The sequence below is a fragment of the Rhineura floridana genome, chromosome 17 (assembly GCF_030035675.1).
Source record: "Rhineura floridana isolate rRhiFlo1 chromosome 17, rRhiFlo1.hap2, whole genome shotgun sequence".
NCBI classification, from domain to species: domain Eukaryota; kingdom Metazoa; phylum Chordata; class Lepidosauria; order Squamata; family Rhineuridae; genus Rhineura; species Rhineura floridana.
The window spans coordinates 27349844-27377209 of NC_084496.1; the positions used below are offsets into that span (position 1 = coordinate 27349844).

Sequence of the window (27366 nt, forward strand, 5' to 3'; positions counted from 1 at the left end):
TTTATGGAATCAATCCATCTCTTGTTTGGCCTTCCTCTTTTTCTACTCCCTTCTGTTTTTCCCAGCATTATTGTCTTTTCTAGTGAATCAGGTCTTCTCATGATGTGTCCAAAGTATGACAGCCTCAGTTTCATCATTTTAGCTTCTAGTGATAGTTCTGGTTTAATTTGTTCTAACACCCAATTATTTGTCTTTTTCGCAGTCCGTGGCATCCACAAAGCTAGGCTAATTCCCTGTAAATGCTTCCATGGGTAACATGTTGCCGCCCTGGGCTCCTACCAGGAGGAAGGGCGGGATATAAATCAAATAATATAAATAAATAAATAAACATGACAGCAAAATTGTGGGACTGGCCAGGTAGCATTTTGGCCCTGCCTAGACTGCAGGTCATGCGATGTAGGAAAGCGAAACAATCCTACATTTTCCAGGCAAAGGCAAGCAGCTTTAGTTGCAAGAGGTCTCTCCACATCCCTCTGCAAGTAAAACAGTTAATATAGCTAGTATATGGGCTTCATTGATGGAGAGGGACAGCTTACTATAGCTGGATTCTAAAGTGGTCTGCAAAGGCGTTGGTGCCCAAGGTGTAGTTACTATTATGCAGGCTCAGATAAAATTAATTAAAGGTCCTGGGCATAAGCTGATGATTCCTTGTGGGCATCAGGAAGGATTTAATCCATACCAGGTACAATATTTGGATATTTGGCAACATGCAATGCGGCACATGAAGCTGTGCCCCACACAGGGACAAGCATGCCTGTAATTGTGCAACTCCTCTCATAATTCTGCAGTCACAAAATCTAAGTTCTATTGCTTGAAGAAATGATCCACACGTTTGTTGATGATATTCAACAAGGCTGCAAACTGCCATTTAACTGTGCAGAATTTGGAAGAATGGATGGTGTCAAAGAAAAGCTTTATAGCTTTTAGTTGGACAGACAAGAGAAGTGCTTGGCAGGTAGGCATGTCACACTAACAAATTGTTGTGAGATGAAAATTAAGTTGGTTGCATTTGAAAAGGAACTGGAAATTTTTCCTTTTTCCTTCACCCCCCACATTCACTTCAGCAGCATCAAAGAGTGAGAGGAGATGCATAAAAAACATGAAGGGGACTAAATCTCTTCTTCCATTATACTTTTTTTGTGTCAATTTGGTTGCATGTCAGTTAGGAACATATGAATGTGCACCAATCCATTCTGACATTCATTTGTACTTTTATCTGATATTTTCCATTCTGCTGCAATTGGCTTGTTTTGCACAAGTCTTTCTTCTGTTTCCTTGTCCCTTTATGCAGAAATATATATATTTTTGCATATTTTATCGTACAAAATTGGCATGCATATCTCAGCCATCAACAGATATTTATACATCAGTTACATTCCCTGTGTGTTCTCTTTCAAATTTAATGGATTTCCTGATGGGTAGACTTGTTAGTCCTTTGCAGTCAAAAAAAGGAAAGGAAAGGAAAAACGAGTCTTCTGGTACCTTAAAGACAAAGTTAATGATGTGGTTAACAATCCATTTAGAAACCATCTATGGCTGCAATTTTAACTGCCTACTCAGAAGTAAATCCCATTGAATTCAGTGGAGCTTCCTCCCAGGTCAGTGTGTTTAGAATTGCAGCCCATACAACTAGCTTGATATCACAGTTCAGTATAAATTTTTCCTCCTGTCTCATTGCTCTCACTCATGCTTCAGGGAGGAACAGTTTAGCACCTGGTTGATGTTTTGCATCCTGGATTGTATGAGTTACTCATGCCACATAATCACATATAAATCCTTTTTAAAACTACATTTTATTTCATAAATGCAGATTTTATTCAGAAAATGGCCATGTGTTTGTGCCCGCCGAAACATAATGCTCAAGTGAATTTCCATGTGAAAAGAAGGATGCATTTCATTCGTTTCTTAAAAATTCACAGTAGGAAGCAGATTAAGGCTGCAATCCTAACCCCAATTACCTAGGAGTAAGGCTCATTGAATTAAGTGGAGTTTACTTCTTGGTAAACATGGGAAGAATGGCACATGGTTAGTGCATATAGTCTGCCTCTAGCAATGAGCAGCGTACACAAAGTCAACAAACACTTCAGAAAAAAGAAAAGCAATGAGGCACCTGTCCGAATGGCTGTAATTATACATCAGAGTATATATAAACAACATACATTGCAAATCAGTTTACGTATATATTTATGTATCTGTGTGCATGTTAAACAAAAACACTTTTGTTGTAGAGAATTAAGGTGAAAATCATTCATAGCAAGCGTCTGTGCTGTCATGGGAGCTGAATGGGCAAATTGAAAAATCTGCTTCATAGTCTAGTTTCAATGGATTTTGTCAACATCCCTAATGTTAATGAAGCAGAGATGGGCAAAAAATTAGGTTTAGTTTGCAGAATCTCTCAAATTCACACTTTCCAAAACGATATGGGAACGGAAGCACCGCCATCTTTCAAAATTTGGACTTAATCAAATTTTGTGATGCAGTTTGCCACCCAAACAGTGTTTACAAAAATGCATACATTAGGGGAAAGTGTGCATAAAAATGAATATATAACATACTAAAATGCACTATATGATGAGCAATGGCTTGCAAAAATGTGTACATTAGTCAAAACTGCCCACAAATATGCTTTCTTAGGAGAAATTTGCATTAAAATGCTGGAGAATTTTCATGGTGTTTTTTTTAAAAAACATTGCTAATTGCTGCAAAGAGAACCTAAACTGACAGGTCTTTCCATCCCTACAACGAAAGTAGCCACTCTGGCACATCAGTTGCAGCCTTGTTGGTCAAAAGTTTCCTCAGTCAGCTGCAATTCCTTGCGACCCATTATCCTATATACTCTGTCGTTCAGCGCCACCTTCCTGCCTCACCTGGGGTCTGATTCAGGGCCTTGGATTCTGGGTGAGGTAGTCAGGTACTGCTTGCATCACCACTATGGTTTATTTTAAAGCTTTTTTTAAGAGTCACTGTAGCAAGCAGCAGCAGCAGAGGAATTCTCCTGGCCACATTGCCCAGAATGCTGGCTTTGAGAAGGAGGATCCCCTTGGCCCAGGAGCTGAGGGGGGTGGCGGAGAAGCTGCCAGCACTGCTGCTGTTATTGCAACAGCAAATAATGTTCAACAAAGAAGTAAGAGGAGGTAGAGGAGGAGGATTGCAAGCCCAGCCACTGCAAAGAGGAGTGGCAGCAGGGGGGAGGGAGTGTTGGCAGGGGGCTGCCTGTTGCTGCCCCCTGAAGTCTGGTCCTGGAGGAGGCACTGTTAACAGGAGTGGAGGAGGAATGGAATCAAGTGTCCTGCAAGAGGGCATGGCTGGCTGGCTGGCTGTAACTCTCAACAGGAGCACTCTACGCTGCAACATTTTGTTGCAGGTTTCACGTGTTTCAGAAACTGAAAGGCCACCATGAATGTCTGTTGCAACGTTGTTGTTGGTTCTAGAGTCGTCACGCCTGACTGCTGGCTGTTCTGTGTAAGGCTGACGAGAGCTGGAGTTCAACATCTGAAGAGCACCACAATCAGTAGTTACCCCTAATCTAGAGGTATTGTCCACAAAGCAGTCAAAAAGCACTGGACATTCATATGCCTCGTAATAAATCATCAATTTGGCACCATGTTGGGCGTTGCCTGTTACGCTTTCTTGTGTGGGGTGGGCCCAAATCTGGGTTTGCTGGCAGCGCTTGTGGCCAGGAAAGTGGTTAGCTGGGGAAGCTGAAGTTGGCATCAGAACTGCACGGGCACCATATCAGTGCCCCCGTGCCAGCTCATTGACAACATGGAGCGAAAGGCAGGAACAGCAGCCATTAAAATGAATGGATAGGGCAACTTTACTCACAAAACATTGGACATCTCCTGAATGCGTCCCTCCCAGCGGGGAATTTTGCAGGACAGGGAGCCGAGGCCATAGAAAGAATGGCAGAGTGTCGGTACAACCAAATTAAAACTGGTGTGCTGTGGTCATGGCATGGCTGAATTGGACTTTCAGTGGTTTTTCATAGACTCCATCGTTTTATTGCTTGGAACAGTAAAAATATTATATCCTGCCTTTCTATCAAACTAGTATCAAGGCAGCTAACAGGAAATGCAGGCCTCTCTTGGGAGGCTGTTCTAAATTCTGGGTACCACTACCAAAAAAGCCCTGTCTCCTGGGCCTGCTCTCCATTAGGGATGTCAGAGAATCCTGTCAGCAACGGAAATGGGAGTGGGAATAGCCACAATTTATATGTTTGCCCAAGGTCAGGAAGCGAATATGAGTGCTGTTCACTTTTTTATTTTGGTCCACCAACATTACATAAATAATTAGGTTACAAAAATAATTACGTTATTATAACATTTCCCTTACATTGAAATACACTGAAGTTGATTATGTAATTAATTACATTCATTTTGGCCTTAGTGGTTAACATATATTAGTGGAAGCCAATCTGTAGTGGAACAGAAACAGCACTGATTGCGACGAACACAGGACAGGACAGAAATCGCTGCCTCCTTGCATCTGTTCCCTACCCACCATGCATCTTATGATGGAGGGATTCGGAAGAGGCTTCAGAAATGAACCCATTGTGCACAGAGACATGATGGGTGATTAGAAGTCCTACCATCCAAGAAAAATTCTGAGGTGAATGCCCCTTGCCACAGGGCCCACAAAAAGACCACTTTAGATCAGAGAGGTGAACTAGTTTTTCCTAATACCAATAGGGGGAGGTGTGAGTCCTGGATCCTGAGCTGATGGCAATTCTTCCTCTTGTTTCCTTCCACCTCTGATGATTAACATCCAACAACGGCCTTGGTGTAATCCAGTCCCTTATGTCAGATGGGAAAATGAGATACTGTACAGTCCAAACAGGAGAGGGATGCATTGTGTAACATGTAGCAGGAAGATTAAAAGGCATCCTGAGATGAAGGAAGGTGAAGATATTTATTTATTTACAGCTTCCCATGCAACCTGATAATCGTAGCAACAGGAACCAAAAACCTCCCACTGATGGGTCATAAATATGACACCCAACCCCATTGGTGTCCTGTCTTGCTGAATGAGATGGTAGACTGAAGTGAGAAAGGATTGCATTTTTTTCATGTTCTTCCACATTAAAAAGCAAAACACCTCTCTGCATGTGGAAAATTAGCATCCTGCAGAGAAGGGGTGAGCATAGGCCACTGTGGAGCATTAGTTGGTGCTTTTTATGCAGGGGGGGCATTCAAACACATCCAGAATTCTGCTACTTCAGTCTATCACAGGGATAGAAAACCTGTGCCCCTCCAGATGTTGCTGAGCTACAACTCCCATCACCCTAGACCGTTGGCCATGCTGGCTGGGGCTACAACATCCGGAGGGCCACAGGTTCCCTCATTCTTGCTCTGCTAGCTGAGATCCTTTCTGATGGAAGACACCAGGGATTTAACCCTGGACCTTCAACATTCAAAGAATGCCCTCTGCCCCTGCAGTGATTTGAAGGAGGATCGGGCAAATTCTGTCAGGTCACCTACATCAGTGGTTCCCAAACTTTTCCCCCCATGGACCACTTGAAAATTGCCAGTAGTCTTTGCAGACCGCTTAATGATTTTTCTGTCTGTCGTAGCAATTGCAATGCGTTGTACGTGATGCAGCATGACATTTGTATTTGTTTTGCTTCCTTTCTTTCTTACATTGCATGTTAAGGTATCGCAATTTGCATTCCAGAGAACTCAAACGATAAAACAATACGATACAATATAAGGAATAAAAGGAGGAATAAAATACAGTTAAAAATCAAAATGAATATTTAATGCGAACATGCTGCGGACTACTTGAATGAAGCTCACAGACCACTGGTGGTCTACAGACTGCAGTTGGGGAACCTGTTCTAGATCTTAGACCAGGAACCTTGGGGGCTTAGATTAGCACCTAGTAAGTCAGGTAGTTGCAAGTATGAAGACCCCCCTCCAGTCTAATTATTTTGTGCAAAAGTAGAGCCTTGTGTGTGGATGTGAGATATTGGTGAGGTGTCCTACTTTGCAGAGGGCAACCCTCTATTTGAAGAGCTACCCACCCAAGGCTGGTTTAAAGCTAAATAACCCGAAGAAAAGAGAGTAAGAGAGCCTTGAAGATGCCCAGCAATCATTCGCATCTGGTCACCTCCTGGTCGCAGTCTTCCCCACTATGGTGAGATACGTTGTACTCCTTATAGCTGGTATTTCTAAATATTAGCATGTGCAAATTTTCTAAAAATTGGTGTCCTCTTCTGACCTGCTTTTTGGTGATGCATAAGTGGTCACCCAATATAATGGATGTAATGTGAGCGGGCTGCAAGCATTATGTATTTAAAGATGCTTGGCAATGCTAAATAAATGCAAAATGGTTTGACACAGCCAAAAAAAAAAAAAAAAAACTCCCCCCAAAAACCACTTTCCATTAAGCACATTTGTTCCTAAAATGCTAACTGTTTGAGATTGCTATTGCGACGATGATTGCCTGTTTGTATTTAATGATACTATTTCCCCTCTTAATGTACACTACTTGAGAACAAGGTCAATAAACCTTGTTAAAGGCATTAGTTTCTTCACTGTAATTTCTTTGTGTGTTTACATATATGAGAAAATAAAAAGGAGAGGGAAATCCATTAGGCACAGAGAGAACGGCAAGCACTTTAGACACAAACACTTCCGGTTCCCATCTGAGCATCGCAGTATCTGAGGATTCGAAAAGAGTGTTTGTTTGTTTATTAAATTTATATCCTACCCTTACTCCAGTAGGAGCCCAGGGTGGCAAACAAAAGCACTAAAACACTTTAAACCATCATAAAAAAAAGACTTTAAAATATATTAAAAACAAAAACATCCTTAAAAACATATTAAAACAAAACATCTTTAAAACATTTTTTAAAAAAGGTTTAAAAACATATTTTAAAAAAAGGTTTAAAAACATTCTAAAAAGCAATTCCAACACAGACACAGACTGGGATAAGGTCTCCATTTAAAAAGCTTGTTGAAAGAGGAAGTTCTTTGGTGGGCACTGAAAAGATAACAGAGATGGTGCCTGTCTAATTTATTTATTTATTTATTTAATTTATTAGTCGCCCATCTGGCTGGTTGTCCAGCCACTCTGGGCGACGTACAAGATAAAACAATACATTAAAACATTAAAATTTAAAACCATAACAGTAAGAAACCTAACCCACCCCAAAAGCCTGCCTGAAGAGCCAGGTCTTCAAGGCCCGGCGGAAGCTTATCATAGAAGGGGCATGGCGGAGATCATTTGGGAGAGAGTTCCACAGGGTGGGGGCCACTATTGAAAAAGCCCTCTCTCTAGTCCTCACCAGTCTAGCTGTTTTAACCGGTGGGATCGAGAGAAGGTCTTCTGAGGCTGATCTTGTTGAGCGGCATCCCTTATGATGCTGGAGGCGCTCCTTCAGATAGACTGGGCTAAAACCGTATAGGTTTTAAAGGTCAAAACCAACACCTTGAATTGGGCCCGGTAAACAACCGGTAGCCAGTGTAACTCCTTCAGCACTGGAGTGATGTGATCTTGCCGGTGGCTGCCTTTAATCAGACGAGCTGCCGCATTCTGTACCAGTTGCAGCTTCCGGACCGTTTTCAAGGGTAACCCCACGTAGAGCGCATTACAGTAGTCTAGGCGAGAGGTGACCAGGGCATGTACTACCGGTGGGAGCAGATGGTCGGGAAGGTAGGGGCGCAGCCTCCGTATCAGATGGAGTTGATACAGCGCCGCCTGGCTCACAGCCGAGGCTTGAGCCTCCATGGTCAGCTGGGAGTCAAGAATGACCCCCAGGCTGCGGACCTGGTCTTTCAGGGGCAAACGTACCCCATTGAGCACCAGGTCCACATCCCCCAGCCTTCCCTTGTCTCCCACAACCAGTACCTCGGTTTTGTCAGGGTTCAGCTTCAGCTTATTCCTTCCCATCCAGCCACTCACCGACTCCAGGCACTTGGACAGGGTTTCTACAGCCAACCTATTATATTTAAGGGCAGGGAATTCCAAAGGGCCGGTGCTACTACACTAAAGGTCCATTTCCTAAGTTGTGCAGAACAGACCTCCTGATAAGATGGTATCTGCAGGAGGCCTCACCTGCAGAGCGCAGTGATTGACTGGGTATATAAGGGGTAAGACGGTCTTTCAGGTATCCTGGTCCCAAGCTGTATAGGGCTTTATACACCAAACCTAGAATCTTGAACGTAGCCCAATAGCTAATAGGTAGCCAGTGCAATTCTTTCAGCAGTGGGGTGACATGTTGGCGTTACCCTGCCACAGTGAGGAGTCTTGCTGCTGCATTTTGCATCAGCTGCAGCTTCTGGACCAATCTCAAGGGCAGCCGCAGCCTGGAGGTTACCAGTGCATGGACAACAGTGGTCAGGCTATCACAGTCCAGAAATGGCTGCAGCTGTCTTACCAGCCAAAGCTGGTAAAATGCACTCCTAGCCAAGGAGGTCATCTGGGCCTCTAGCAACAAAGATGAATTGAGGAGCACCCCCAGACTACAGACCTGCTCTTTCAGACCCCATCCAAAGCAGGCAACTGACCAATTATCTGAACTCAGGAACCACCAAGCCATAGTGTCTCTGTCTTGCTCAGATTCAGACTCAATATTGGCCCTCATCCAGCCCACCACCAAGTCCAGGCAGCAGTCCAGAGTTTGCATGGCTTCTCCTAATCCTTCCTTCCTTCCTTCCTTCCTTCTTGCATCCAACCTGAAAGCAGCTGGAGAATCGATACCAGCCTGTTAGGTCAACATATTTCTTTCAAACCTGCACTGGCCAGCAGATCCCATCCCTAGCCCAAATCAGAAGCCCATCTTCCTAACCCAACTTAGCACTGCTCTGTGTTGCCCCTTTTTAAAACTGGGAACACCCATCAGATCAGGGAGGCAGGCAAAGCGGCAGCACGGCGGGCCCACTTCCTCCCTCTTTGGGTGCATTAGTAAAGCAAAAACAAAAAACCTCAGCATGGCATACTCAGCAAGGAGAGCAGCAGGTCAGGAGCTCACGCCTCATTAATCCTCCCTTGTCAGTAATGGCTGCGGTGATGCATCCGTCAGGGTGGCTCCTGTATCAGTCTTGTATCTGGGGAAGTGAACACGGCTCGGGTCTCAGAAGGAGGTGAGAGTCTGTCCTGCCAAGAATAAAAGGTGGTTGTAATGACAGGAAAGCAGGGAGGGGGGAGAGGAGGTGTCAGGGAGGGAATTGACAAACGAATGCCAGCCTGGCGCTTTCCTCTGTCGACCCGTCGGTGCTTTCTCCCAGTACTGTGTCACCGTGTTGGATTCAACGGGACCAGCCCTCATTTGTGGATGCACGAGGGCGGTGCGCATCGTTTAGATGGCTGCACCCTCTCGACATCTTGTGCGAGGCCTGCTCTTCCCCGCACATCTCAGCCAAACAAGGCGTGAGTTATGCAGCTTGGGCCTGCAGGGAGAATTGTTACAGGCAGAAACCCCCGCTCTGGTGATGACGGGGCAGTGTCTCTCTCTGCTGAGCCTTTGCCGTGAGGCTGTGGCCAAGCAGAGCCCAGGAATTCCTTGCCTGACCACGGCTGCTTGTTTGATGCACCCTGGCTTTCAGGTTCAATGGCCAAGCTGGTTGCTTTTCAGCTCTCTTGGAAAGCATCAGCCAGGCAGGCTCAAACAATAAGTAAATAATAGTGACACTTGGCATCACAGGACCTTTCTCAGCCCAAGGGCTGCAATCCCTTCTGGGGGCCACATTCCAAACCATGGCTAAAGACGCTTTTAACAAAGGTTTGGTGTCATGCCTAACAACAGCGGGCGGTTGGATATTGCTTCTAGAGACTTGGATTCTGAGTAAATAGAAAATGAAAGCAGATGCACAAAGCATGGTTTACCTGTGCATCTGAAAGCTGAAATCATGAATGTTAACATTACTATTATTAATATTAAGGAATTCTTGAAAATAACATCCACAGTGCACTGGCCATGTCTGGTGGCTGACCAGGTTCAATCACTCTTTTTTCCTGCTACCTGCCTGAAACAATTCTCAGACACCTAGAAGGTTTTCTGCCAGTGACTGGTAATCTGCATTTAGCTTGATGGATTACAACCTAATTTACGTCTCTCTTGCATCTCCAAGAAACAGCTCCATTAGAGCCTTCCATGATACCATCTCTCTGTCTGAAAGAGGAAGCCACTTTTTTGTATTTATTTTAATCTTCTAATAGCCACTCTGCTCTAGCAATTAAAACTTATTTGTGGGGGGGGGGAACATGGTGGCAGTGAGGGGTTAATAACGCCTTTCATGGGGTCCCTCAAAGGACTCTCTCTGTTTTTGCAGTGATGACTCAGATATGGACAGTGACGGATTGTCTCTGCAGACATAAATTGCCTGTGTGCCTTGCAGCTTAATGCATAGATAGTTGGACAGTGGAAGGTGGGCTTTCTGACAAAATTGGGACAGGGAAGAGGAGGCAGAGACCAGAAGCAGGATATTTCAGTATACCTTTTTCCTAAAAGGGAGGTGTATGGGTGTACTGGCTCAGATCAATGCTCTATCTAGCTTGGCATCAAGAGGCTTGTGGTTTGCAAGCTTTTCATGGTTTTGTTGTATCTGCTGTGAGGTTAAGATTGCCAGCCAGCCGGAATTTTACCACTTGGCTGGAATTTCATCTTCATGGCCCGTTACCAAATCTGGAGGTTGCAAAGCCAAGAAGAGGATTTGTGGCAGCATTTTCACTATTACCGTGCAGCGGAGGCTCTTGCAAAGCGTAGGCGAGCACATCTTCAATCACAGAAGCTCGTGGCACAATAAATTAATGTTTCTGGTGCCACAGGTCTCTTTGGAGATGCACAGGGCTCTGAAGCGCCACCAGCAAACTACCAGGAATCTTACTCAGCAACCCTTGGGGGTCCTGAGATTTTACAACAGGCATTGTGCATATGTTTTGAAGCATAGCTTCACAATCCCTAAGGGACAGAAACGTGTCCCTCGTCTTATGATGAAGGTGGTTATTCTCTGGCAGCTGACTCAGTCTGTGGCACTTCCACATTTCTTTTCAGGGCTTGCATGACTATGCCACAAATACTATATTCGACTTGCTTTAGTGGGTTGGGGGGAGTTGATGCATCTGTGTCTAGAGCCTCTGGATATCAAGTGGTGTTGACCAAGCTCCACAGTAATTGGCCTGTGGATCCATTCACAGGGAGGCCATCAGCTGGTCTGCAATTGTGTTCTCGGAGTTTTGGCTCCTTCAAATGGGATTGGATAGAGTATCGTGGACACAAATAGCTGGGTATCTGTGCCAACTAGCACTTTTGCTTCAAGCTCTCCAAAGGAACTGGATGCCTAGATGTGTTTTCGAATGGCACCAGTTATTCAAGTGGGCAGACACGGAGATATCTAAAGCGACTCTGTTTTGCAAAATTGGTTTTTGCTAATGCATCAAGACAAGTAAAGTGGGAACAAAGTCAAGGATGCCCCCACATTTTAACTCTTGACCCAGCAAAGATTGTTCATTTTAGTTTAAAGTGACAAAATGGAAGCAGTCTTATGCATGCATACTGAGCTTTCTTTCAAAGGGGCGGGGGGAGAGAATGCACGTTGATGTGCCCAGAGGAGGTCTGGAACCTGCTGAGGTAGCTATACAAAGATACCATGTGGGTACCTATAGCTTTTCCTCTGCGGGGCAAATAGCTGCTATGGACAGCATGGGGAAAGGGTTCACTCAAAGCTGTGGCCCTGATCTGAAGGGGGAGGTGCTCTTCACTTTTTCAAAGCCCATAGAAGAGGCAGTCATAGACCTCAGCCGAAGGTATCTCACACAGAGAGTTGTTGTGAGGATCAGGTGGGTGGGAGCGAGAACCAGGTGTACTGCCTTGAGTTTCTTGGAAGAAGGATGGTGTATGTGTGTGTGTGCTCTCCTCCCTCCCTTAGTTGCCACCTGGCAGCAGTCATTCCTTCAGGATGCATCAGAGAAGGGATGCTGCGTCAGTCCATCAGCACAGCTGAGAGACCAGCAACTTCTGGAGCCTCCTTTCCTTGAAATGTTCCACTCCATGTGGTTGTTAGCAGAACTTGAGTAACTAAGATCTTGTACCTGAGATTGCTGATTTCCTCCTCCCCCCAAATCCATTTTCCTTTTGTGTTGCATATAGATTATAAACCAGGGGGCATAGATATTCTTTTTTTAACAGTGGTATGTAACAATCTTTGGGAGCCATCCTCCTTTTTTGGTTGAAGAGTGGGGGAATTTCTTAATGAATAATACATAGATAGAGATGGGTGACACTAAAAATGTATGGAGTGCACACCTCCCTCTTTTAAACTGCAGCTCTATGCATTAGGGATGGGGAATGAATTTGATTGTTTTTAATGGGAAACTACCTCATTCTTGCTTCTCAAACCAATACATGAACCAAGACACAGCTATCCTTTGAAACTAGCACTTCTCTGAGTTTTGTGATGCAGTTATCCGACCAAAAAATGTGTACAAAAAAGCATTATGTTAGGGGGAAACCACTTGCAAAAAAAAAGTGTATGTTAGTGAAAATTGCATTCAGAAATGTGTCTATTAAGAGAAAATGACACAATAATGCTGACAAATTTTCATGAGTATTCCCCCCTGCCAATAATAATATTAAAAGAATCACAGACTGCTACAGAAATGTGACCTGTATTTAAGACTGCAACAATGAGAATCTGAAAGAAAGCAAAACGGACATTCCTACTATAATGAGGGGTACTGAGAAAACATGTGTAGAATTGTTAGCTGTATAGCATGGAAAACATGCTTCACACTTGGTCTGCAGTGTTCTACACGCATCAGCCAGCTTCCTGATCCCTGTCCCAAAGTTTTCAAAGGTAGCCTTGATGAAACATGAGCCATCCTTAGGAGAGGGCATACAACTGTTGCTCCCTTTCTGACCAGCTCTTGCATCAGAAGCTTCTCTTTCAAGTAGGAGTCCTCCAGGACCAAATGCGCAGGAATAGTCTTCCCCAAGATCGATGATAACACGGATGTTTTGCTCATGTTCCCCCAAGAGGAGGAGGTGCCGCTTCCTCTGTCATACTATATTATTAAAGCTAGATTAACTAAGCACATAGAAGAACAAGCCTTGCTGAAGCAGAGCCAGCATGGCTTCTGCAAGGGAAAGTCCTGTCTCAGTAACCTATTAGAATTCTTTGAGAGTGTCAACAAGCATATAGATAGAGGTAATCCAGTGGACATAGTGTACTTAGACTTTCAAAAAGCGTTTGACAAGGTACCTCACCAAAGGCTTCTGAGGAAGCTTAGCAGTCATGGAATAAGAGGAGAGGTCCTCTTGTGGATAAAGAATTGGTTAAGAAGCAGAAAGCAGAGAGTAGGAATAAACGGACAGTTCTCCCAATGGAGGGCTGTAGAAAGTGGAGTCCCTCAGGGATCGGTATTGGGACCTGTACTTTTCAACTTGTTCATTAATGACCTAGAATTAGGAGTGAGCAGTGAAGTGGCCAAGTTTGCTGACGACACTAAATTGTTCAGGGTTGTTAAAACAAAAAGGGATTGCGAAGAGCTCCAAAAAGACCTCTCCAAACTGAGTGAATGGGCGGAAAAATGGCAAATGCAATTCAATATAAACAAGTGTAAAATTATGCATATTGGAGCAAAAAATCTTAATTTCAAATATACGCTCATGGGGTCTGAACTGGCGGTGACCGACCAGGAGAGAGACCTCGGGGTTGTAGTGGACAGCACAATGAAAATGTCGACCCAGTGTGCGGCAGCTGTGAAAAAGGCAAATTCCATGCTAGCAATAATTAGGAAAGGTATTGAAAATAAAACAGCCGATATCATAATGCCGTTGTATAAATCTATGGTGCGGCCGCATTTGGAATACTGTGTGCAGTTCTGGTTGCCTCATCTCAAAAAGGATATTATAGAGTTGGAAAAGGTTCAGAAGAGGGCAACCAGAATGATCAAGGGGATGGAGCGACTCCCTTACGAGGAAAGGTTGCAGCATTTGGGGCTTTTTAGTTTAGAGAAAAGGCGGGTCAGAGGAGACATGATAGAAGTGTATAAAATTATGCATGGCTTTGAGAGGGTGGATAGAGAAAGGTTCTTCTCCCTCTCTCATAATACTAGAACTCGTGGACATTCAAAGAAGCTGAATGTTGGAAGATTCAGGACAGACAAAAGGAAGTACTTCTTTACTCAGCGCATAGTTAAACTATGGAATTTGCTCCCACAAGATGCAGTAATGGCCACCAGCTTGGATGGCTTTAAAAGAAGATTAGACAAATTCATGGAGGACAGGGCTATCAATGGCTACTAGCCATGATGGCTGTGCTCTGCCACCCTAGTCAGAGGCAGCATGCTTCTGAAAACCAGTTGCCGGAAGCCTCAGGAGGGGAGAGTGTTCTTGCACTCGGGTCCTGCTTGCGGGCTTCCCCCAGGCACCTGGTTGGCCACTGTGAGAACAGGATGCTGGACTAGATGGGCCACTGGCCTGATCCAGCAGGCTCTTCTTATGTTCTTATGTTCTTACTCCTGCATCCACCAGGAATGGATGCTAGTCAGGAGCATCTGTACTCTGTCATTCTTTGCGGACCTTTGTGCCACTATCATCCGGATGCAGCAAGGAAACAGTTGGACAAGAACAGCCAATCATTATTTAGCATGAGACGGGGATGACAGACAGTTGCCTACTGACCATTAGCCCAGTACACAGTCTATAACTTGGCAATGTGAAGAGATTCACATTGTGGCTGAGAGGAAAGAATGGGGCCTCCAAAAAGCCACATTTGGCCTGAGTATGGCGGGGATTAAATTGTATTGCCTATTAGGTAGTGCCTAGGGATGGGATCCATTGGCAAGTGCCAGTTCAACTGTCAACCTAACAGGCTGGTATCGATTCAAGTTCATTCTTTGTCCATTAGCCGCTGTTTTTACCTACCCATTTCTCCCCCCTTGGAAAAAAATTGATATTAATATAGATTTTTTTAAAAGGAAATATTGATAAATTAAAGGAAATATAAATTGAAGAAATTGAAGACTCTTTCAACAAGCTTTTTAAGTAATCTTATCCCAGTCTGTGTTGGAACTGCTTTTTAATATGTTTTTAAACCTTTTTTTAAAAAAGAAAGAAAAAGATGTTTTTAAAGCTTTTTAAAAAATGTTTTTAAAGATGTTTTGTTTTAAAGTATTTTAAAGTCTGTTTTTATGATGTTTTAAAGTGCTTTTGTTTACTGCCCTGGGCTCCTACTGGAAGGAAAGGCAAGATATAATTCTAATAAATAAATAATATCAATAAAAACATTGATATTAAATAAGCCCTTTTTAAAAAAAAACCCATTTCTGAAAGTAGCAGCTGGAAATCAATACATAAAAATCCAATTCGCAATGATAGTGAATAAGTGAATTAATGGAAAATTAGATACCAATTCCAAATTGGGTTGAATCCCTAGTGTTGACAGACAGACCACCAAGTAAGGCCCCATCCTCACATCTTCATCGTGCAATGTTGCAAGGACAGGAATGCACTTTGCCTACAGAATACCCCCCGGTTCAGCCCCCTACATCTCCAGTCAAAGGAGACTTGCAAACTGGGAAAGGTGTCTGCTGAGACCTTGGAGAACTCTTGCCGATCTGAGTAGTCCAGCGATGGGGAATCTGTGGCCCTCCAGATGTTGCTGGACCCCCATTCCCAGCAGCTTCCAGGTAGCATGGCCAATGGCTAATGACCAGGGGCAAGGTGAGCTGGAATACAGGAGCCCCTGGAGGGTCACAGGCTCCCCATCCCTAGGGGAGAAAATATTGGACCAGTGATGTGACCACATATATGTCAGCTTCATGAAAAAGTAGCAACTGCTCAGGTAGCTACAGACGCTCTTGGTCTGTTAGTCAGCCATCTTCCCGGACACACAAGATCCAGGAATAAAACCATGCACCTTACCGTGTCTTCCAGACTCTCTTATCTCTTCTCCATCCTCTCAAGTGTCCTGTAGCAGAGCCCACAGTAGTGGGATGGAGCATGTCAATGTCCTTGAATGTCGGTCCCAGAGGTGGCCCTTTCAAGAGGCAGAGAGAGGTGTCAGGCTCTTGGGAACCCTTTGATGTGGCCCCCAAGCCTCTCTCTATTTGGCCCTCAAGGCTCTCCCAGGCCATACCTCATCTCCCCAGGCTGCCTCCCTCAGCAGCCTCACTTCACCCTCTCCTCACATGCTTTTGCGTGCCTGGAATTGTAATAATGCCTCTTGCTTGCATGGATGGAGGATTAGATGATGTGGATGGGTGGAAGGTAGCGATGTCAACTTCAATTCTTTCCATTTCTCATTTTTCCAATCTTAAATTCAGCTCTCCATATTTCTGCAGCAATTTGTGATTTTTTTTAAAAAGCTCACGAAAATTCTTCTGCCTTTTAGTAAGAATTTCTCCTAATTTTTGTACAAAGTTTTGACTAATGTCAGACAATCCAGTATGATTGCCATATTCACTACCCCACCTGAACTGGCTACCAACTGCTACCACAAACGCTGGAGAAACAACCCTGGAGATGATGTAATGGCACTACAACCAGTTTGAGCTGAGTTCGCTGCATGGGCATGGGATGCAAATAGGCACCTGCCAGTAGGCGGAAAGATCTGAAAATGAACACAGGCTGAGTGGGGGGAAAACATGCCTGCTTTAGCCACTAGAGACTCACAAATGGACAAATTTAATATGACATAATGTTCTAGTTAACCAGTAGGCAAATAATTCATAGTGAACTAAGAGATTTAAAAAAACAAAAAACCCATCAGTAAGACATGACTCTCTACTTAACAATGGATTTAAAGCTACTCCGGCATAAAATAGTGGCCATACCTCCTCAAAGGGGATTTTTGACATTCGTCATTCCTGTGAACGGTTTCTAACAGGCAGCTTGTTCATTGCCATTGTGCATTAACATTTTGCACAGACAGACCGGGGAGTCATGTTTAGGATGCATTTGTTTCCTGCACTCCTCTCGTCTTTGTGCAAGCTCAACAAGACAAAGTTATAAAATCATACCGTCCATATTCATTTATCTTGTTCTGAGTTGGAGACGTGCAAAACGTCCTTGAGAAACATCGTGAGTCTTACTGAAACTTGAAATTTCTCAAAGAGTTTCACCCAAGAAAGGACTTCTACATTTGCTCTGAGAAAAATCCACGGACTATCTAGAACAGTTCTAGATAAACAGCCTTCCCCCAACTTGATCCTCTGTAGATATTTTGGACTACATCTCCTATCAGTCCTTACCAGTAAGCATGCTGGCTGGGGCTGATGGGAGCTGCAGTCCAACGACGGGGCCATAGCTCAGTGGCAGACCATCTGCTTTGCATGCAGAAGGGCCCGGATTCAATCCCCGGCATCTCCAAGTAGGACTAGGAACATCCTCCGTCTCAAATCCTGGAGAGCAGCTGCCAGTCAATGTAGATAATACTAAGCTAGAAAGGTCAACTGTCTAACTCAGTATAAGGCTGTTTTCTATGTTTCCTAACCCAGTTAGTGAGCACCAGGTTGAGGAAGGCTGATCCAGAATATTCCCCCCCTCTTTCCACTCCACCTCCCGGCAAAGAAAATTTTGCTGGATTTGTTCAAACTCTTCCTTTGAAGTTCACTGCACCCCAGGGTCCTTTGGGAGGAAGGGCAGGGTGTTAATTCATTAATTACTCAAGGAGGAACCTACCAAGTTGCTTTGAATTTCATGCCAGGCAAAATGGGGGTAGCAACGTGGATGCAACATAGCCAGAGTTCATGGTGAAAAGCTTTCGGGGATGGATGGAGAGGCGAAGGGACTCTTTATACAACAGCTTCATTTTTGCTGAGATGTTTCTGAGAGCCCCTTTAGATGTTCCAGAGCAGGGATGGGGACCCTGGCCCTCCACATGGTGTTGGACTCCAATCAGCTCCAGCCAGTGTGGCCAATGGCCAGAAATGATGGAAACTGTAGTCTGACCTTTTGGGGCCCATGGCCACCGCACTCAAACAGAGAGAGCGAGAAAGAGCAACCAAGCACTCACTGTAACATTGTATCAGCTAAAGCACAACACTATTTTCAGGCCTAATTTCTGAGGTGACCCTGTGGCACCAGGGAAGAAGGCCTCTGCGGGTGCATGGGGGTCCACAGGTGCCACGTTGGTGTAACATTTGGAGGGCCAGCGATTTTGCATGGCTGTTCCCGAGGAAGACAGAAGCAGGACGCTCAGTGATTGCTGTGCTCTTCTCATGCATCTTTGGCTGTTCTCCCAATCATGCAGAGTCGCCTTGCAGGCAGCAGGGAAGGCTCTCCCAGGAGGCGACATAAGATGACTAAGTCAGGTCTCATCTTTTGCCTGCCGTTAAAGGCAGGCGGGTGTGATTCATGGGGAACAGTTTGTTGGAACCTTCACCTGTGCTGGCCCATTGACAGAGGTCTCCAATTTTCGGTGGCCCAGCCAAAACTCATAGCCGCCAACCCCACCTCCTGCCAAGCGTGTGCCAGCGTTTGGCCCTGCTGCATGAAGGTGCCCTGGGCAGCTTCAGTGCAGTAGTGGCCAACAAGCGCCCCACCGCCACCTGTCCCCCAGGAGAGGCTAGTGAGTGTGTTGCTGGGAGGTGGAGCTGGCAAGCTGAAGTGTGCCAGGCACTCAGCCACTGCGGCGAGAGGGGATAGGAAAGGCCGGAGAAGGAGCTGCTGGTTTGTCCAGTCCCTTGACCATGCAGCTTCTGATTTTGGAGCTGAGGAAGGGGTAGGGATTCCTGTTCACCTGCTGGGACAAGCCTGCCCACCTCTGACAGCTTCAAAATGATGATGGAGGAGGAGGCCTGTCGCTTATCACCCTCACCAAAGGGCAGCCATGGTGAGGGTGGCAAGCAGCATGATCCTCACCCAGGCTTGCTGTGGACTGATGGGAAGTGAAGTTCAACAACACCTGAAGGGCACCAGGTTGGGGAAGGCTGAGCCAGTAGGTGTGTGCACTGGGAGGATGAGAAGAGCTTTGGGTTTTCCAGCCCTGACACCCCAAAATCTCTGCTCCACCCTTGACAGGGAGGTGTGCATTTTCTCCTCCCCCAAATCAAGCCTCTCCCTTTGCACATTTTCCCCTCTCCTTTGCAATGAGGCCCAGATGTGGTGATGGGGGGATTGCAAGCCAGGGGTTTCTCTCTTGCTGCTTCTGTGGAACATGTGACGTGCCTCTGACGTTCTCGGAAATGCACTTGAGACTAAAAATAGAGGGGGCTGGGGGGGGAGCTGAATAATTAGCAAACAATTCCTGCAGGATTGTTAGAGGGTTATCCTTTCTGAAGTATTCACAGAGACAGAGGTAGGTGCTCCTCTGAAGAGATCTCTTGGTTACCAGGCCAGCTTCATCACTAGGTGTGTCTAAGCATATGTAGGCTACCCTCCTAAGCGCATCTGCAAATTTAGCTGGGCCAGAAGGGAATCTGATCCAGGTAAGGTGGCAAAATGGGCATCAACAGTCACTTAATAATAGCCACGATCGTAACACTGAACTGCTTTATTTTATTTTCTCATTTAAATTAGACATGTTTTCAAGGAGACTACTAAGAAGGCAGATGTCAACTTTGCTCAGAGGATTAGTAAGGGCAGCAGGCAAGGCAGAGCGGAGGGGCCATAGTTGTCAGAGCCACCAGGGGTTAGGGCAGGGTTCCTTCTTTTCTCTGTGCAGCTGCCCTGAGTGATGAGTGACTAGAACTGCACCTTGCAACCATCTTCCTGACAGTGGCCTGGGTGTGCCCACCGTGGCTGACCCCCTAGGCCCTCCTGGACAGAAAAGGCTAAGAAGAGCTTCGGGTCTGGCCTGGGACTTTGCCTAAGGAGCAACAGTCTTCTGGGTTCTGATGCGCTTCTGTGCATTCCTCAGCTCCTCATCTCTTAGAGCTCAATGCTGACCACAGCTCAGTGCTGAAGTACATGTGTTTCATGTGTCCAGCCCCAGGGTCAGTCTCTAGCATCTCAGTTTTCGTCGTCTTCTTCACCCTAGCGGTTTAAAAGGTGACACTTCTTTGCAAGATTTTTTTTTTTTTTGCTTTTCTCCTTAAATGCTCAAGGTTGCATTTTGATTGGCTGAAGGTCTTTGTTAAAGCTCAAAATGTTTGACAAGTTGAACCGTCAGAAGGAAGCACCACTTGCTACAATGGCGCTCCTTCCCAGGTGACCATGCAGAATTGCAGTCATGCTGACCCTAATAAATTAGGGGACATAAAAAACGTCAACATTGATTTATTTATATAATGGTTTAATAGACCACGTAATATAAAAAAATCTCTAACTGGTTTACAAATGAAAAAAATCACCAGACCAGAATACAAATAACATGAAAATGCATACCATTAATAAAAATGCAAAATCAAAATGCTAAATTAAAGTACTAATCAATGCAATCTAAATATTAGCAGGAAATGCCTGAACAGGTACATTTTTAAGGTGCCTAAAATACATCAGAATTGATTCCTCTCAGATTGCATGGGAGAGGGGGAATCAGAATTTACCACTATGCCACTGTTCATAAATTATGCACATTGTACAATAAAATGCAGAATAAATTATGCAAGCAGGATAAATTATGCAAATAAACATAATTTTGACAGGGGGCAGAAATATGTTTTTCTTGGCTCTCAGTACTAATTGCCAGGGCACAGTATTTTAATTCCTTTAGCATTTGCCATGAGATAAGAACCACATTTCACAAAGAGGTTTTCTTCATTTGCTTCAGTTCAATCTTCCAGGTGAAAGAATCACAATGGAGAGTGGTGCCTCCAACAGAAATCTTTTCAAAACAAAATGCATTTTTCCCTCCAACATATATATGAAAATAACAATGTTGTGCTAGCAAGACTCTGTCAGTCAACTGTGCAACAGCAATAAACATCTAACTGGTAGGATAACACTCTTCCTATATCAGTGGCTGCTTAACGGAGTTTTTTGGGGGCAGCTTGGCTTTTATTTTTGGGATAAAGCAGAATTTTTGCATTATCTCCATTTAAAAAAAATCAAAATATGACGTGGGGAAGGCTTTTTTCTGCCAAGCAGGCATTAAAATTCTATGGCAATGAAAACACTTTCACACTGATCTCTTTTTTTCATCCAAGACCTATATCCTAGGAGTGGGCAGATCAGGATCAAAGGTTTTCTGACGCTCCGTTGTCTAATACAACCTTCACCAACCTGTTTTGGACTACAACTCCCATCATGCTGGCTGGGCTAATGGGAGTTGCAGTGCAAAACATCTGGAGGGCCCCGTGTTGACAAACACTGGTCTAACACCACTATGGTTGGGCTAAACTGTCAATTTCAGAGGAAAAGGACTTGCGAGCTTGGCTGTAGTGCTGATCACAATTTTCTGGCCGAAATGGATGCGCAGAGTGTTCCCAGTTCTTAATTCTGGGCTCCTATCCAGACAAATAATAATAATAATAATAATAATAATAATAATAATAATAATAATAATAATAATAATAATAATAATAATAATAATAATAATAATTCTTAGCGTACATCCACCCAGCTGAGCCAGTCCTTTTCATACAAAAGTCCACTCCCAATCCCACCCACCCCAGCATTTTTTGGGGGGGGAGTGATGGGGAGAAATTCAATACAGTTCACATCTATAGGTGAACCTCCCTAATTCACACTTTCAAAATTTGTGCTGCTCTGAATTTTGCAGTGGACTTCTCCAGCCAAGGAATCTGTACAAAAATGTATATACTAGGGTAGAGTGCTCATAAAAATTAGTCAATATAACATGTAAAATGCACTATCTTAGGGGAAATTGCTTTGCAAAAAATGAGCATATTAGGCCAAATTGCATACAAAAATGTGTATTAGGAGAAAGCTGCACTAAAATGCTGATATATTTTCATCAGGACTTTAAAATCTATATATATATATCACAAACTGATGTGAAAAAAATGGAGTACTGAATTTAGGATTGGGGGAAAATGAGAATCTGAGACAATCTGAAACTGAGAGTTTTGCCAATCCCTTAGGAGAAGTTCCAAAGATCTAGGATTTTTAAAAACTACTTGGAACTATGTAATAGTCCCAAGTTAGCTGTTATTAAGTAATGTGATTCTTGCCTTTGTACAGTAGTGCACATTGCGACCACACAACATCCAGAGGTTTCTACATACCCACCCACATTGTGTCATCTTCCACCCAGGCAAGCAAGACCACCTTTCCAGTCCCAGGATACATTCCAGCCAGGCAAACACATTTGAAGGGGGCACATGCCAGGACTGGTAAGGGGGCATGGCCGGGGGAGGGAGTATCAAGGGCCGAACAGAGAGATCATGAAGCTTTCATGTTTGGGAGGAAAACAGCCCTGCAGAGACTGGATATCTCTTTTCTTTTCCTTGATGGGGTTCCTGCTTTAATTGGTTGCTCTCACCAGCTACAAATTAATAGCTGCCACCTCCTGCTGAATTAGCAGAGCAGCAGGGCTTGGCTGAGCAATCTAGATCCCTGATATGCCATGCTGGAGGGGGTTTGGTTGAGGCAGAGATATCCCTCCACCCAGCCCTGCCTGACTCCACCAGCTTCCACCAGCAGGGGAGCTCCACTGCTAGTGGGGGTACCCAGTTGACAAGGAGCACTCCAGTGCACCCACCCAAATGGTGGATGGGCGGAAGTCTTGTCTAGTTGGATCATCACTGGCAGTAACTGGTCCCAGGCCATGGCCTGAAGGCACCTGAGGTCACCACCTTGCTGAAGCTAAGCAGGTTTGGGTCTGGTTAGTGCCTGGATGGGAGACCACCTGAGAACCACATGAATGCCGCCATGGGCTCTATGATGAAAGAAAGTTAGGGCAGAAAGTAATAAATAATAACTTTAGGGCAGAAAGTAATAAATAATAACTAATGGGCAGAAAGTAATAAATAATAACTAATGGGCATCCACCCCTCGAATAGAACATTGTGAGTCCAGAGAGGGGCTGGGCCAGCACAGGATCCATTGGGTCTTGAGCCAGCCCTGCTGCCACCACATAATGGCAATCTGGGCCTCTTGACTGGGAGCCAGGGTAGTCAGCCATTTTTCCTCTCCCCTTCTGCCTTGGCCAGCAGAGGGCCTTTTCTGTTGTGGCACACTGGCTATGAAACTCCTTTGCGTTAGAGCAGGTACGGGGAACCATTGCTTCTTCCCAATGTTGCTGTACTACAACTCCCATCATCCCTGGCCATTGGCCGTGCTCACTGGGGCTGATGGTTCCCCATCCCTGTTTTAATAAGTCTTAATAAAAGCCAGAGCAGCCACTTATGCAGAGGCATAGCAGGCAGCCTCCTTTCCGGGTGCTGCTTCCAGAACCCGGAGTCCAGGAATGGGAAAACTATGTGGCCCTCCAGATGTTGCTGAACTTACCAACTCCCGTCTTCTCTGGCCAGGGAAGAGCCAGTGTGGTGTAGTGGTTAGGGTGCTGGAGTACGACCTGGGAGACCAGGGTTTGAATCCCCACACGGCCATGAAGCTCACTGGGTGACCTTGGGCCAGTCACTGCCTCTCAGCCTCAGAGGAAGGCAATGGTAAACCCCTTCTGAACACAGCTTACTGTGCAAACCCTATTCATAGGGTTGCCATAAGTTGGGATCGACTTGAAGGCAGTCCATTGTCTTTCTTTCTTTCTTTTAACCTTTCCTGGCCATTGGCCATGCTTGCTGGAGCTCATGGGGGTTTCCGCTCTGCAACAAAGGTTCCCCAGTCCTTCATTAGAAATGTGCAGGCACCTACCTCTCTGTGATGTGTAGTTACTGGGAGCACTGTCTGGTGCAGCTCATCCTTCTGCCCTCTCCTGTCCTAATAGCTGGTGACCTGATTCTGCTGTCAAGATCCTCAGCCGCATGACCCTGTTTTGCTCCAGAGAGCCAGAGTGAGCTTTTTTAGATTACAGCTTACACTTGGGTCCTGCCACCTACCCACAAACCCTTCCTTGCACCGCACGGGGGAAAGCAACACGTGGATATCCAAAAATAGGTGAATGCTGATAATCCCAACAGATTAACTATGGGAATGTTCCTGAATGTTCATAGCTTGACCACAGTAGTCCAGGCGCTGGTAACTTCAAAACGCGATGGCTGCCGTGCACTGTATGTGGGGCTCCCCTTATGGCCGGTTCAGAAGCTGCAGTTAGTGCAGTGTGCTGCATCACGATTGCAGTAGGCTATATTTCCGCTGTACAAAAGTCAGAGGACTCTACACAAACGCCACAACGTGCCTCTCTCCATCCAGGCAAGCACAGCTCAAGAGCACATTCGAGCCAGTAGACGTTTGAGGAGGGTGAGGGCCAGGGAGGGCTGTGATCCAGGGAGAGTCCAGAGGGCTACACAGAGGGCTGCATTTGGCCCTCGTCCTGAGGTTCCCCACCCGTGATCTATAAGGGGGCGAAGCATAAAGAGTAGGGTTAAATCCAGACGAAGTTAGATGGTCTTAATTCCAGATGAAATCCGTGGGACTATACTTAGCCACAGCTAACTTTTCACCCTGATGCCAGATGTTTGGATCCAGCCCATCAAGTAAAACAGAGATTAAAATAAAATAAAAAGCATTAAACAAAGAGCAGCCATAGTGCAACATGTTAAACAGTAGCTACCTGCTATTAAAATCCTTTTGGGTTAAAACAGTTTTAACTTGATGCTGCAATGAAAGGTGGTGGCTCCTAAAGCAAATGACCCCTCTCCTTTCCCCCCCTTTTCTCCCCCCCAACTGTGGAACAGCTGGTGCAATTTCACCCTTTCCTCAGGTGGTGGTGACTCAGCAGCTGAAACTAGAGAAGTCTCCTCTTCTGTCTGTTCATCGGTACGAAGGGGGTGTTTTCAGTTTGTGAACATTTGCTGAAGCATCTTGGACAGCTCCTTGAAACTTTAGACTCAAAGATTGGAGCCACTCGGCTCCACTGCCCTCTGGATTCTCCTAGACCAGCCTTTCCCAACTAGTGGGCCACCAGATGTTGTTGGACCACAACTCCCATCAGCCTCAGCCACCATTGCCAATGGTCAGGAAAGATGGGAATTGTGGTCCAACAACATCTGGTGGCCCACTAGTTGGGAAAGGCTGCCCTACACCATGCCTCTTTCCTCCCGTTGCATACTCTTGAGTGCTTTTACTGGCTAGAATATGCCTTTGAACTGTGCTAATGCCTCTTTCTTGCCAGGACAGAGAGGTTGGTGGTGCACGTGCAGAAATCTCTGACTTTTGAGGGACTGGAATGTAGCCCTCTGCACAAAGGGAGGAGTCACATTCATTGCTCCACCCACTTTTGCCTCTGGCTGCATCCACCACAGGCAGGCACTGCCCATTAGAGAATGCAGCCCTTGAGCTAAAAGAGAGGTTCCTCACCTGTGCCTTACAGCTTCAGTCTGATGGAGAAGGGAGGGACTCCTTCTGGGACCAGGAAGGAGTGGAGACTGGTGGCCCCAGTGTCAGTGGGGCAGAAAAGCTCTTCCAGGTTTTACTACAAACTTTTGAGGAGTTGTCCAAGGTGCCGAAAGTTTGGACTAAAACTCAGAGTGTATTCATTGCCCCAGTGACATCAGAGCCATCCGTCTTCACTGCCAGGAGGCCTTTATCTACAACAGTGATTCTCAAATGGTGTGCCGCAGCACACTGGTGCGCCGCAAGAGGTGACTAGGTGTGCCGCGAATATTATGAAAGTATATTTTAAAAATGAGGAGAAACCCATTTGTGTAGTTATTTTTAGTCATAGTTTAAAATATATTAATATATTTTTTATTTTGTACACAAAGTGCACCAGAAAATGTTTGTTTTACAGTGCGCCGCGAACCAAAAAAGTTTGAGAACCACTGATCTGCAATACATATATAAATATAGCAGCTCCACCACTGAAGCAAGCAGTGAAGCTGAAAGCAGAACACTAAACAGATTTCCAGGGTTTGCCAAATGGAATCAAGAGGATAGGCGGAGAGGATTGTCCATCTGGCCTCTTCCCAAAGGCTTAGTGACCTCAAGTCAGGCCTGCTTGATCATGAATCCACTGGTTGAGCAATGACTAATTGAGAGCAAAGGCTCTTTTTTATGCTATCTAACACACACACACACAGAGAAAGCATCTAAGGGATGGTGACAGCTTGTCTGGGCATGAGGACTGGCTGCTAGTATCAGGAGTGACAGAGAATAAACAGAGACTGCAGCGAATTGACTTAGTGAGAAGGATAACTCTTGGCTAAGGTGAAGGCAGGTCATAAAGGCAGCTGGCTGGCCCAGAAGACAGTTTTAGCAGTTGATCCTCAGGAAGGCACAGTAATAGATGTCTTGCATCAGCCTTCCCCAGCTTGATCACACACACACACAAACAGCCTGCCCACTGCTATTGGACTACAACTCCCATCAGCTCTGCTCATTGGCCGTGTTGGCTGGAGCTGATGGTAGATGGAGTCCAACAACATCTGGAAGGCACAAGATTAAGTCAGCTTGGGTTACTGTAATCAACCCTCCCCCCAATAATACCACAATTGACCAGCCAATCATCTCTTGTCTGAACTGTTTTACATCCAGCTCATACATAGGTCTTCAGCATCCAGTGACCAGATACTTTCTGGTCCTCTATTTGGACACATAATGAGAAGACCTGATTCACTAGTAAAGACAATAATGCTGGGAAAAACAGAAGGGAGTAAAAAAAGAGATGGGTTGATTCCATAAAGGAAGCCACAGACCTGAACTTACAAGATCTGAACAGGGTGGTTCATGACAGATGCTATTGGAGGTCACTGATTCACAGAGTCGCCTTAAATCGTAATCGACTTGAAGGTACATAACGACATGGCATATGTATACAACTGGCTGAAGCTACTTTGATAGTCATTTCCTCTCCTCCAGAGAACCTTGGGAAATGTCATTCTCCGAGGACGAATGTAAGGGCAGGAGGCTAACATTTGAGATGGTTCCTTACAGAGCCATGTTAGAGCTCTCGGCGTCCTCAGCAAACTACAAGTCTCAGGCATCTTTCGAAGGGAGCCGTGACAGTTAAATCAATATCATCTTCCTGATTGTCAGAAACCATCAGGCTAGAACTGAGAATCCTTGGCTCTGCAGAAGGCTCCCTATCAGAACTGCAGTCTGGAGCATCGGCCTGAACAGTTGACAGGGAATTTTGGGATTCTTTGGATTGGGGGTCCTAGATGAAGACACAGGCTTGCAGCAAAAAGTAGACCTTTATTAGTTCCGTCTCCCTCTGAGTGAGCAGAGAGCTGCAACATGGCACTGCTTGTCTGGGTTTTTTTATACATTCCAGGACAAGGACTTTAGCATATAGCAATCAGGACGTCACACATCAGCATTACATAGGCATTGCATGAGCATTACACTGTCTACATTATGTTCTTAGCCAATTTAGTAATGTTCAGCACTTCACCCACCAGTACGTTTTCGCTATGAACTAAGCATTTTAGTTAATGCAATCCTTTCTACATCTTGGA

General features: G+C 45.1%; 1 protein-coding gene across 7 annotated transcripts in view; it reads left to right on the forward strand.

Annotated features, from left to right (window-relative positions):
* The window catches only part of ELFN1 (extracellular leucine rich repeat and fibronectin type III domain containing 1), a 238077-nt gene that overhangs the window by 150878 nt on the left and 59833 nt on the right, over nt 1–27366 (forward strand). The gene's annotated exons all lie outside the window — the stretch shown is intronic.